The sequence below is a fragment of the Pristis pectinata genome, chromosome 30 (genome assembly GCF_009764475.1).
Source record: "Pristis pectinata isolate sPriPec2 chromosome 30, sPriPec2.1.pri, whole genome shotgun sequence".
Taxonomy (NCBI): domain Eukaryota; kingdom Metazoa; phylum Chordata; class Chondrichthyes; order Rhinopristiformes; family Pristidae; genus Pristis; species Pristis pectinata.
The window spans coordinates 24,065,635-24,078,392 of record NC_067434.1 but is presented as its reverse complement, the minus strand read 5'-3'; the positions used below and the strand labels follow the sequence as shown (position 1 = coordinate 24,078,392).

At 44.9% G+C, this 12,758-nt stretch overlaps 1 protein-coding gene across 7 annotated transcripts in view; it reads right to left on the bottom strand.

Annotated features, from left to right (window-relative positions):
• The window catches only part of ndst2a (N-deacetylase/N-sulfotransferase (heparan glucosaminyl) 2a), a 432,751-nt gene that overhangs the window by 219,639 nt on the left and 200,354 nt on the right, over positions 1 to 12,758 (bottom strand). Inside the window, exon 1 of one of the 7 annotated variants that reach the window (XM_052041763.1) lies at positions 6,948 to 7,104. The exons of the other annotated variants lie outside the window; for them this stretch is intronic. The gene's annotated coding sequence lies outside the window, so the exon portion shown is untranslated. Of the gene's footprint in view, positions 1 to 6,947; positions 7,105 to 12,758 lie in introns of those variants that run through there. 7 annotated transcript variants of the gene reach the window in all.

The following is a 12,758-nucleotide window of genomic DNA, read 5'->3' as shown; positions in this document are numbered from 1 at the left end:
CTGTGCACACACGTACTGTGCAGATGACAATAAACTTGACTTTGATTTTGACTTTGATTCATAGCTTTGGTTACAAAACAAATCACAGGGGAAAGATGGGTTTCTGCTCACAGATCATACAGGACCTCACTAAGGTGGTCACGGTGATGAGCTGGTCAAGCTCTTGTCTTGCAGTGACAGAGACAAGGGTTCAGCCCTGACCTCAGGTGCTGTCTGAGTGGAATTTGCATGTTGTTGCTGTGACTGCGGGGGTTTCCTCTGGGTGCTCCTGTCTCCTCCCACATCCCAAAAACATGTGGGTTGGTTAATTGGCTGATGTAAATTTTTGAGAATCTGGGGAGGGAGTTGGTAAGAATGTTGCGAGAATAAAAAACGGGATCAAAGTCGTCTCAGTGTGGGTGGTTGGTGGTCAGCATGGACTCAGTGGGCCGAAGCAACTCGATGACAGACAGGGTTGAGGGGCTGAATGGCCTCCTATTCTTCCCCACACATCCTGATGTAATAGTACCATTGCAACACAAGATACATTAAACTTGGAGCCATGGACACTACTGCTTGTGCTCCTTCTCCCTTCTTTTAGATACTTGGCCTGGACCTGATTGGAAAGCTTCGGAAAGCCCACTGCTAACTGCACAAAACCCACTGGACCAGAAACTTATCCCTTGGTCACTTCCACGAAACAGTAGTGACTCTGCCTCCGTACCTCAACTGCAAGGACTGGAACAGAACCCAATCTGGGAAGAACCACACAAAGTGCAGCCAATTTTTTTACAGATGCACCACAGAAAGGATCCTGTCTGGATGCATCACAGCTTGGCACGGCAACTGTTCTGCCCAAGACCGCAAGAAATTGCAGAGTTGTGGACACAGCCCAGTCCATCATGAAAACCAGCCTCCCCTCCATGGAGCAACACACCGAATGCTAGAGGAACTCAGCAGATCAGGCAGCATCTATGGAGGGAAATGGACAGTCACCATCTCAGGTTGAGAACCTTCATCTGGACTGAAAGGGTCTCGACCCTAAATGGTGACTGTCCATTTCCCTCCATAGATGCTGCCTGACCCGTTGAGTTCCTCCAACATTTGGTGTGTTGCTTCAGATTCCAGCAACTGCAGTCTCTTGTGTCTCCTCTCCATGAACTTTTAACTGCCTCGGAAAAGTAGCCAGCATAATCAAGGACCCTCCCACCCCAGTCATTCTCTCTTCTCCCCACTTCCATTGGGCAAAACATACAAAAGCTTGAAAACACGCACCACCAGGCTCAAGGACAGCTTCTATCCCGCTGTTATAAGAATATTGAATGGACCTCTTGTACTTAATGATGAACTCTTGACTCACAATCTACCTCGTCATGACCCTTGCACCTTATTTGTCTACCCGCACTGGACTTTCTCTGTAACTGTAACACTATATTCTGCACTCTGTTATTGCTTTTGCTTTGTACTGCCTCAATGTACTGATGTGAAGAAATAATCTGTATGGGTGGCATGCAAAACTAAGTTTTTCCACTGTATCTCGGTACATGCGACAATAATAAACCAATTTCAATTCCAATTCCAAACCAATTCCAATCCCATATGCAGAGGTATATTAAAGAAGCATCTGCAATGTGTCAAGGTTCAAAGGAACAGACTTTAGTCTCACTTAGATAGATGGAGAGCTGCACAAAATAAAGGCATTACCATGTTGTGCCTGTAGTAGAAGGAACTGAGGGCAAATTCCTCCACAGCAACTGCAGAACTTAACCTAGATCTTGAAATAAAATGCAAGGTGACATCAGGTGACATAAACCAAAGGACTGTTGTGCAAAATGCTCTGGTTCTCTCATGTCCTTCAGGGAAGGTCACCTGCCATCCCCACCCAGTCAGTGACTCCAGACTCACCAATGCGATTTACTCTCCACTGCCTGCTCAGTTACCCAAGGGCCATTAGGGATGAAAAATAAATGCAGGCATTGTCAGCGACATCTACATCCCGGGAACAAACAAATAAATAAATCAGAAAATGGGAAATGGGAGGAGAAGAGGAGTGAACATTAGGCTCCAATTATTCCTAAAGTCAATAATGAAAAGCAGCAAACCTAAATGTTCTGTTCTGTGCATCAAACAAGAGGCATCAGAAAACTATCAAGCAGAAAATCAATAAATTGCATCTAAATTTAAAGATTATCTATTACAAATAGTCACTTAAAAAGTAGGTTGGGTCTCCATTATACTTTGTCCCAATTAATGTGAATTATTTTGATGGATGTATTAATTATTTGAGGTAATTGTATCTTAATTACTCACTGAACACCAAGAAAAAGCAGTTTTACCGGGTGCCAAGTGTGTTCAGTAATGGAGCCACCTCCAAAGTCACAGAGTTTTAAGGGTTAAACATATCCATAATTTTTAATAACTCCAGGTGTTATTCCTCCTCACTTGCTGACGCAGTCAACATGTCAGTTCAACAGAAAGGCATGTTCAAGCCAACTCAAACGCAGGTGCCCCACCACGAGTTAACATGCTGCTGATCTGTCTGACTGCAGCTTGTAAGAGCAAGGGCAACTCAGCACATACTGAGGTTACCTCAATAGGCAGGAGTAGGAATGATATTGAAATGGCAGACACCCAGGGTGGCATGAAAGAAAATTTGGGGAAAATTAGTTATTCCTGATGTTGGTCTGTACTCCCTCTGCCATACTGACAGAGACCACTACGCTTGGTAAATATTGGAGTCATATAGCATGGAAACAAGATCTTCAGCCCAACTTGTCCATACCAACCACAGTGTCTTCCTGAGCTACAGAATCAGGTTTATTGACGTATGTCGTGAAATTTGTTGTTTTGCAGCAGCAGTACAGTGCAAGACATCAAGACATAAAAATTACTGTAAGTTACAAAAATAAATAAATAGTGCAAAAGTGGAATAACAAGGTAGTCTGCAGGCTCTTTCGATCCTGCACATTGGAGCCTCTATACCAGGCTGTGATACAACCAGTCAGAATGCTCTCCACCGTACATCTGTATCAGAATGCTCTCCACCGTACATTTGCTGGAAGAACTCAGCAGATTGAGCAGCATCTGTGCGGAGGAAAGGAATTCTCGACATTTCATGTTGAAACCCTGCATCAGGATTCAACATTGAGTCTTCCTGAGCCAATCTGCGTTTGGTTCATATCCCTCTAAACCCTTCCTCCTCACGTACCTGTCCAAATTGTATTTGTACCCACCTCAACCACTTCCTCTGGAGATGGACAAAACTAATAGATCATGTAAACATTTCATTGGGAGCCAAATTCTACCTGTCTAACCAATACAGGACTAAATACAAAATTCAGAACATGAAACAGAACTAAATTATTCAATGGAGATATTTCATTTTCCATGGTTTACTGCTCCCTTCAAACGTCCTCAACTGGAAAGGGAACATCATAACCATGTAGATTTAGCAATGTATTTGACGCCCATCAGTAATGAAGAAAATTATGTCTCCTAATATAACGCCCTCACTTCACCCGCAACAGTGCCTTGCTAATTTAGGTAAATAGTCCTATTAGTTCAGCAAGCAAGTGCCAGATTCAATGGGGATTAGTTTCCTTTTGAAGTCTAAAAGGGATTCTGTGTTGCAGACTGCATCAGGAATCTCAATCATAGGAAGGTTGATGCTTGAAAGGAGTTCACTCAGCCCAGTGAGTCTATGCTGGAGGAACCAAGTAGTCCCACTCTCCTACCCTCTCCCCAGAGCCCTTTCTTCTCAGATACCAATCTAACTCATCAATACTATAATTGAATTTGCTGTCACCACTACCCCTAACAGTGCATTCCTTACCCTGACTACTGGTCAAGCAAAGTTCTCTCTCGTCACTTTTGGTTCTTTTGCCAATCAGCTTTCTTCATCTTCTTGTTCTTGACCCCTCTGTCAATGGGAACAGTTCGATTTATCTACCTTCTCTGTAACTTCATGATTTTTAAATACCACTAACAGATGCCCCCCAACCTCCTCTGTTCCACGGAGAATAACCCCGGCTTCTCCCTTCTGTCTATTTCGCTAAGTCCCTTCATCACTGGAATTAGTCCAATAAATCTCCTGTGCATCCTCGCCAAAGCGTTGATATCTTTCCTAAAGTGTGACACAACATTTTGTAAAGGTTCATCAAGACTCGAGTCCAGACGAAGGGTCTCGACCTGAAACGTCAACTATCCATTTCCCTCCACAGATGCTGCCTGACCCGCTGAGTTTCTCCAGCAGTTTGTTTGTTGCTCCAGATTGTAGCATCTGCAGTCTCTTGTGTCTTCATCAAGACGACCTTGCTTTTCTACTCTATGGCCCTGCTTACAAAATCCAGGATAGTGTCATCTTTGCATTCTAGTTACATCCTCAATCTGCCCTGCCACATTCAACGCCTTATGCACATATATCTCTGGATCCCATTTAGAATTGTGCCCTCTGGTCTGTATTGCCTCTGCTCATTCTTCCAACTGACACCTAACACAGCATTTTGCTGCATTAAGTCTCATCACCAGTATCTGTCCCATCCACCAGCCTGTCTATGTGCCTTCGTGTCTTTGAAGCCCATTACTTTCTTCTCCAAGGTCCACTGTGCTACCAAGTCTCATGTCATCCACAAATTTCGACATTATAGAGTCACAGAGTTATATAGCACGGAAACAGGCCCTTCAGCCCAACTCACCCATGCTGACCAAGATGCCTATCTAAGCTAGTCACATTTGCTTGCATTTGGCCCATTTCCCTATAAACCTCCTCTATCTATGTGTCTGTCGAAACGTCTTTTAAACATTGCAATTGTACCCGCCTCTACCACTTCCTCTGGCAGCTCATTCCATACACCCTCCACCCTCTGTGTGGAAAAATTTGCTCCCTCAGATCCCCTTTAAATCTTTCTACTCTCACCTTAAACTTGTGCCCTCTAGTTTTCGACTGTCCTATTATGCCCTGCACACACAAGCCCACTTCATTAATACACAAAAAGAAAAGTGGTCTTATAACTTTATGTCTTTGCACTGTGCTGCTGCCGCAAAACAACAAAGTTCATGTCATTAAAATCAGCGATAATAAATCTGATTCTGATTCCAGGCAGCATCCGTGGAGAAGAGCAGACGTGAAAGATAACCAGGACTAGATAGGCATGCAGGGCTGAGGTTGCAACCAAATCAGAAATGACATTAGTAAGTGGTAGAGCAGAGTACCCCAATCCTGCTCAGAATTTGTAAGTTTGTGCATAACCCAATTTGGGTGAGAGATAGGGTAAAGCAAGGAGGATTGTTCATTTGTTCCCAGGATGTGAACGTTGCTGGCAATGCCAGAATTTATTTTCCATCCTAAATTGCCCCAGGAGTCAGTCAGGAGCCAATCATGTTTGAGGGCCTGGAGTTACATATAGGCCAGACCAGATACGGCAGTACTGGTGGGCACACATTGGCAACACATTGCTTCGTGGTTACTGTTGCCCAGATTAGTTAGTTGGTTGTCTTTGAAATCCCCAGCTGCAGTAATGGGATTTGAACTCATGTGTCTGACTCAGTGACCCAGAACTCTGGCTACTTGCCTAGCAAGTTAACTGCCATCCTTGTGCAAAATGAACAAAGAGTGAAAGACATGCGTTTAAAAAACACCTGATACTCCCTCAGCACTCCCAAATGCATTACAGCCAATGCAACTTTGAATTGCAGTCACAGTCGTGATGCAGGAAATGTAGCAGTCGATTTGGACAGAGCAAGCTGCAACAAACAGCGATGTGATAGATCACCTGTTTTGGTGATGTCAACTACAGCAGAGCTGCTGGCCAGGACAATGGGGGGAAACCGTCCTGCTCCCCTTGTAAATGTCACCATACTCCATTTGATAGAATAGACAAGGGATTTGGTTTAACATCTCATTAAAAATAAAAGCTCACTTTCAATGTTATAGCAGTTCAACAATACTGGCCCAAAACACCAACCGAAATTTTCTGCGCTCAGATCTCTGGAGTGGAACTAGAACTCATAACAGACACAAAAGGGTCACACACTGGATGGCAGTGTTCCCGGATCAGTGACCTCCAGGTTCTACATTGGAAATCACTGGTTAAAGGTCAAACAGTCCCAGGGCCGAACATTGGAGGGGACAGGTTTAGAGTCACGTCATAGACGTGTTGCCAATTCTTTGCAGCCAATCCCTTTGCTTTGCTGACAACATTTTAACACCTATTTTTTCATGAAAGTTTGCATCTACTTCAAGTGACACACACAAGAAAACAGGAGCAGGTGTAGGTCATCCAGTCCCTCAGGCTGATCTGCCCCAGACCTCAGTCCCTCTTCTGTGCCACGCTCCCATAGCCCTTAATTCCTCAGTCTTTCGAAAATTTATTTTCCTCCTCTTTAAGGACCTCTAGTCATCTCACCAACACACCCCCTAGGGTAGAGAATTCCAGAGGTTCACCACATCTCCAAGAAAAGAATTCCTGCATGGCTCAGTTTTAAGTAACCACTTCTTTATCATGTGACTGCCCCCTTGTTTGAGACCCCCTCACCAGTGGAAATATCTCAACATCTACTCTGTCACGTTCAGTTAGGATCTTAAATGTTTCAATAAGATCACTCCTCATTTATCTAAACTCCGGAGAATACAAGTCCATTCACGACAGGACAACCCTCTCATCCTGGGAATTAGCCAAGTGAACCTATTTTGGAACGCCTCCTATGCTGGTATTTCCTCTCTTAAATAAAAGCAACCAAAACTCTACGCTATACTGCTGTGATATAAATATCTAAACCAACCTGTAACTTCAGAATTATTCCTAAATGACTGTCCTTCCCTTCTATCAGGTACTCTGCCTGTCAGGTAAGTGCAGTTATACAGACCTTTGTCAACTGGAACAGGCGTCAAAGTAATGAACATTTAACTCATGAGAAAAATGCAGTCACTATCTCTACACATGGAGACGTAATGGGACATGATTACTAACCTTAAATGCACTGCCCATCATCTTCCCATCCCTCAGCATTCAACAGAAGAGCGATCAAGGGTGGTGCAAGTTGAGAGAACAAGAGGGGAAATTTCCAGGATAATTTTCTCTTTAGTGGCTTTGTTATCTTTCTGACATTTTGCGTTTTGTAGGTGGTTCCACGACTAAGAGAACTGGGATGGAGGAAGGTGTGGTTGAGATTCTCTTTAAGCCTCTTCAATTCTAGATCAGCACGTGATAAGATGCTTTGAATTTTTGTGCATGATGAGACGAGTTATATCACACTGGCAGGTTCCCCTTGTTAACAAGCTAACAGGAGTTACACCGACAGTTATCAAACAGAATGGCTGTGTTTACATTTAACTTCCTTGCTTTGGTTCAGAATCTAGAATAGGAAGTCTGGTCAAAATTAGAGCCAGACTTCTCGGGAGTGAAGGCCTCCACACACCAAGGGCAGATGAAGTTTGGAACCCTCTTCTACCAATGACAATTGACACTGGGCCAATTGTTAGATGTAAATCTAAGACTGGTGGACTTTTTGTTAACCCAGGATACCAAGGTGGATGGTAACAATCTTTTCCCCAGGGTAGGGGAGTCCAAAACTCGGGGGCATAGGTTTAGGGTGAGAGGGGAAAGATTTAAAAGGGACCTGAGGGGCAAATTTTTCACACAGAAGGTGGTGAGTATATGGAACGAGCTGCCAGAGGAAGTGGTCGAGGCAGGTAAAACAGTGTCATTTAAGAAGCACTTGGATAGGTACATGGAGGGGCAGGGCTTGGAGGGATATGGGCCGAACGCAGGAAATTGAGACTAGCTGGGTGGGCACCGTGATAGACAGGGACTGGTTGGGCCGAAGGGCCTGTATCTGTGCTGTATTGCTCTATGACTCTAAGTGATGTGCGGCAAAGGATACAGAGTTAGGTCACACCTCAACCATGATCTCATTGATTAGAACATAGAACACAGAACGGTACAGCACAGGAACAGGCCCTTCAGCCCACGGTCTCTGTGTCAACTGTGATGCCCATCTAAACTAATTCCATCTGCCTACACATGGCCCATATCCCTCTATTCCCTGCCTGTCTAAATGCCTCTTAAATGCTGCCATTGTATCTGCTGCCACCACCACCCATGGCAGCACATCCCAAGCACCCAACACTCTCTGTGTAAAAAAAACTTGCCCTGCAAATCTCCTTTAAACTTTTCCCCTCTCACCTTAAACCTATGCCCTCTAATATTTGACATTTCCAGCTTGGGAAAAAGACTCTATCGCGCCAATCTATGCCTTTTGTAATTTTATACACCTCTCAGGTCTCCCCTCAGCCTCCGATGCTCCAGAGAAAACGATCCAAGTTTGTCCAACCTCTCCTTATAACTAATACTCTTCAATCCAGGCGACATCCTGGTGAACCTCTTTTGCACCTTCTCCAAAGCCTCCGCATCCTTCCTGGAATGGGGCAACCAGAACTGCACACAATGCTCCAAATGAGGCCCGACCAAAGTTTTACACAGCTGCAAGGTGACTTCCCGACTTTTATGCTCAACACCCCGACCGATGAAGGCAAGCATGCCATACGCCTTCTTGACCACCCTATCTGTGTTGCCACTTTCAGGGAGCTATGGACTTGCACCCCAAGATCCCTCTGTACATGCTATGTTGGCGCCGGAAGCGTGGCGACACCCGCGGGCTGCCCCCAGAACACTACGCAAAAAGACGCATTTCGCCGTGTGTTTCGATGTACATGTGACTAATAGATATCTTAAATCTTAAAATCTTACAGCGGTGCTCCTATGGGACCTGTATTAACTGCACACTTTCCTGCTGCATTTGACCTCTCAAAGTGTGTCACCTCATATTTGTCCAGATTAAACTCCATTTGCCATTTCTCCACCCACCTTAACAGGACGGGTCTGTGGGGCTAAAAGGCTTTGCGACAATGTAAAGAGTATAGAAAATATATAAAATTTAAATGAGATGGTAAGTTGGCTGAGGAGAGACTGGATAGGCCGAGGGGGATCGAGGTGTACAAAATTCTGAGGGTCATAATAGATAGTGAGGAACCTCTCTCCTCAGCACAAATATCTGTAACCAGACATTTAATGGTTTAAAGGGTAGGAGATTTAGACGGGATTTGAGGAAGAATTTTTTCACCCAGAGGTGGCTGAAATCTGGAACGCACTATCTGAGAGGATAGTGAGGCAGGTACTCCCACTGCACTTAGGAAGTATTTAGATGAGCACTTGAAATGCCTTGGCAGAGAAGGTCATTGGGCAGAGTGCTAGAAAATGAGATAAGTATAGAAAGAGCAATGCACAAAGGTCCTGGAAGAACTTTGTGTGTTGCTCCAGATTTCCAGCATCTGCAGTCTCTCTTGTATCTCTAGGTATAGAAGGATACTTGAAGACCAGCCCAGACATGGTGGGCTGAAGGACCTGATTCCAAGCTCTATGACAACTGGGTTTCTTTACATGTATTCTTCTGGATACAGTGTCCCCTATGGTTCAGTTTTATTTTGCACATTCTCTCGGTGACCGTGTGGGTTTCCTCCGTGCACTGGGTATCCTCCCTCGCCCCAAAAATGTGCAGGTTGGCAGGTTAATTGGCCGCTGTAAATTGTCCCGAGTGCGTAGGTGAGTGGCAGAATCTGGGGGGAAGTTGCTGGAAACGTGCGGAGGGTAAAATGAGTTAGGATAGGATTAGTGTAAAATGGGTAGGTGATAGGTTGACATGGATTCGGTGGGCTGAAGGGCCTGTTTCCATGCTGTATTGCTCTAGGACTCAAAGTGCAAACAGGTTCTGGTGACAGGTTCAGTCAGTCACATAAAGTAATCATGAGAGTATTGTCCAAGGAGGACCATGTGACCATGGAAACTGGTCAATTAACCATTCCAAGTCCAGTAGGAGAACAAGATTTGGACGATGGACCTGTCACTGAGCAGAACACAGACTGCAGACTGATGAGTGAAAAGTAGGATTGAAATCTTCGGGTGTGGAGATTGGACTCTGCGAATCGTATATCTGAGCCCATGTTGGGATTCCAATCATATTATCAGCTGCTTGCACAGAACTCTCAGCATTAATTTGTGTGACTGACTGAATCTGTCACCAGAATCCATTTGCACTTTAACGGTTTTACGTGCTTTCCACACTATTGCTTATCGAAGATGTTAAAAGTCTTTATGCTGCCCATTACTAGCTAAAACGGGAGATCATTTAATCCCCCAGGACTGACCTGTTATTTGATGAGCACTTTTGCCCCATATCCCTTGATACCCTGACTTAACAAAAAGTCTATTGATCTGAAATTTAAAGTTAACAATTGGCCCAGTATCAATTGCCATTTTTAGAACAAGTTCAAATTACTTCTATCGGAAGGAGTAACTACTTTTTGACTGCACTTCTTATTGTCTAGACCCTGATCCCATATTGATCAAGTCAAATTTAAGTATAACCATCCACAAAGCTGCTCATCAATCCATCATTTTTACTAATCCTGGGTGTTATATCTGCTCTCTCATTGATATAGGGAATGCGGCAGTTAAAGTAACTCATTTCATCATGCACACAACATGGTGGACATCTACTTACCACATGCAGGTCTGGAGTAGAGAAAGCTAAAGAGTTACCTGATAGAGGCTCCTCTGCACTGTCCCGACTTCCCCAGTCATGGATTATCCTGGGAGAGGCCAAAGGACAGAAAACCAACTGGGCCATGAAAGAAAAACTATCCTATGAATTTTTCCTCTTGCGGATCAAATCATCAAAAGGCCAAGTGGTATCTATGAAGACATATACCATCAACATAAGATGATCTTGCCCCATTCAGGACTTAGTCCAGCTCGTTTCTGAAGTTGTAGAATCAGAACGTTGTACAGCATGGAAATTGGCCTGCTGGGTCCATGCTAACCATCAAGCACTCAATTTCACTAACCCCATTTTATACTCCCCACACTCCCATAACTCCCCCCCAGATTCTATCACTCATCTACACATGAAGGGCAACTTGCAGGGGCCAATTAACTTACCAACCTACACATCTTTGGGATGTGGGAGGAAACCGGCGCACTCAGGGGAAACCCACACAGTTACAGAGAGGAGACACAAAAAACTGCAGAATCTGGAATCTGGAGCAACACACAAGACATTGGAGGAACTCAGCTGGTCAGGCAGCATCTGTGGAGGGAAGTGGACAGTCGACGTTACGGGTCGAGACCCTTCATCTGGACACCCTGGTCACCAGAGCTGCAAGGCTTGCAGCTCTCCTCACTACACCACTGTGCTGCCCCTGAAGGTGCAGAGTCAACGCGCATCAGACCAACTGGCATCTTATTGCAGAGGCTTCCTATTCTCCGAGACAAGAGGAACAGCCCAACACCCTGACGATTGCTACTCTTCACCTCTTGCTCCACCAGGTCTGTCAAACCAGATTATGCGTCGATGGGCACACTATCCAGCCTTTTAATTATTTAAGAGCAAATCTCTTAGGGTTGCCCTGAGCTCTGAAAAATATATCCAACACACACGCTCCCAACACTAGCTTCACAAATAGAGTCAGGAATTCAGAAACATCAACCCTTTTTCAATCATCACACAGGAGATGGCAAACAGCCCATCTCCTCCCTGGGGTGCTGTGAGCTCTGGCCAGTCTGTTGTAGCACCTTCCTCTTTTCATAAACTTCTCTTGCAAGCGATCACTATGGCGACAGCTTTCTCAGGATTCAGAGCCAATCAGGAGCCCGCTATTAAAATTTCAAAATCCTGAGGCAGGCAAAGGCTATGGAGATCGAGAAACAAAAATAACTGCATAAGTGAGTAGGAAAGGTAGGCTGGTAAGTTAATTAGCTCCGTACCACAAGCTCGTGAGACAGGAAATAGGAAGATAGTGCAGCTTAACACGCAGCTGAGGAGATGGTGCAGCAGGGAGGGCTTCAGATTTTTGATTCATTGGGCTCTCTTCCAGGGCAGGTGGAACCTGTACAAAGGGGCAGTTTGTACCTGAATTGAAGGGGGACCAATATCCTCGTGGGAAGGTTTGCTAGTGCTGCTCGGGGGGGGGGGGGGGGGGTGTGGGGGGGTGGTTTAAACCAGAGTTGCAGGGGGGTGGGAACCAGAGTGGCAGGGAAGCAAGTGGAGGGGCTGTGGGGTAAGTAGATGTTAAGCCTACAAGCAGAGACAGAAATAGACTGCTTAATGAGCACGGTGGGACTAATGTTCTGAGATGTGTCTATTTCAATGCGAGGGGTATTGTAGGTAAGGCAGATGAACTTAGAGCATAGATCAGCATGTGGAACTATGATGTTGTAGCAGTTGGTGAGACTTGATTGCAGGAGGGTCAGGACTGGCAGCTCAATGTTCAGGGGTTCTGATGTAATTTACATGATAGAGAGGGAGGTATTAAAGGGGGAGGGGTGGCATTACTCATCGGGGTAAATGTCACAGCAGTGCTCAGAGAGGTCATACTGGAGGGCTCGTCTACTGAGGCAATATGGGTGGAACTGAGGAATAAGAAAGGGATGACCACGTTAATGGGAATATATTATAGACCTCCAATAGTCAGCGGGATTTAGAGGAACAAATTTGTAGAGAGATAGCAGACAGTTGCAAGAAAAATAAGGTTGTGATAGTAGGTGATTTTAACTTTTCACATATTGACTGGGACTCCTATACTGTAAAGGGATTGGATGGGATAGAGTTTGTCAAATGTGTTCGGAAAAGTTTCCTTAATCAATATGTAGAGGTCCCAACTAGAGAGGGAGCGCGATACTGGATCTCCTCTTAGGGAACGAGACAGGGCAGGTGACAGAAGTGTG